The 1,165-nt window shown below is 36.7% G+C and overlaps 1 long non-coding RNA gene across 1 annotated transcript in view; it reads right to left on the bottom strand.

The window, feature by feature from the left end:
* Nucleotides 1–1,165, bottom strand: part of LOC128250534 (uncharacterized) — a 41,985-nt gene that overhangs the window by 39,587 nt on the left and 1,233 nt on the right. The window lies entirely within an intron of this gene.

The following is a 1,165-nucleotide window of genomic DNA, read 5'->3' as shown; positions in this document are numbered from 1 at the left end:
TATATATATATATATATATATATATATATTTATATATTTATTTATTGTGTGTCTGTGTGAAAGTTTTGTGTTTGTGTGCACACATACAAACGTGTATGTGTATATACGCACACAAACCCGGACCCCAAACAGATTCTGGCTCGCGGCCGGGTACATAGGACAAATAGTCACACGTACACGGTTGTTCGACCTGCTAGAAGTCACAGTTTATTTTCCCTTACATCACAATTCGATTATCGTAAGAGAAGGAAGAAAGAGTTGGATAATGTAACCAGAGGGCGTAACCCTAGAAAGTCGAGACAGCCATGCCTGGAATGTCTTTGATCACATGTCGACAGATCGAGCGGTGTTGACTTGGGGCTAAACATCCGTGAGCACTTCGAAGCGTATATGTAGATAGATAGATAATGTGTCTGCAGGCGTGTGTATACACACACGAGCATACAAATTTACTTTCGGCCAATCAATATAAACACATACACACATTTGTATATATATATATATATATATATATATATATACATACTCTACTCTTTTACACGTTTCACTCATCTGACTGCGGCCGTGCTGGAGCACTGCCTTTAATCGAAGAAATCGACTCTAGTACTTATTCTATTGGTCTGTTTTACCAAACCGCTATGTTTTGGGGGACATAAACACACCAACATCGGTTGTCAAGCGACGGTGACGGGACAAACAGACACAAAGGCAAACACATAAATATGTGTATATATATATATATATACATATATATATATAAACACAACGGGTTTCTTACAGTTTTCATAAACCAAATCCACTGACAAGGCTTTGGTCGACCCGAGGCGATAGTAGAAGACACTTGCTCATGGTGCCACGCAGTGGGACTGAACCCGGAACCATGTGGTTGGGAAGCAAAGCTTCTTACCACACACATACACACACAAACATATATATATACATACATACATATATATATGTATGTATATATATCATATCTACGTAGATCCATATATACACTCACATACATATACACGTGTATCACCCCCAGATCTACACGTACCCATATAAAAACACGCATATATACACATATATATGTGTATTTGTATATAAGTATATAAATATATATATGTGTGTTTGTGTTTATATACACACACACATAGACGCAAATATATATATATATATA

Source organism: Octopus bimaculoides, chromosome 22, assembly GCF_001194135.2.
Source record: "Octopus bimaculoides isolate UCB-OBI-ISO-001 chromosome 22, ASM119413v2, whole genome shotgun sequence".
NCBI classification, from domain to species: Eukaryota; Metazoa; Mollusca; class Cephalopoda; order Octopoda; family Octopodidae; genus Octopus; species Octopus bimaculoides.
This window is presented reverse-complemented; position numbering and strand designations above follow the sequence as displayed.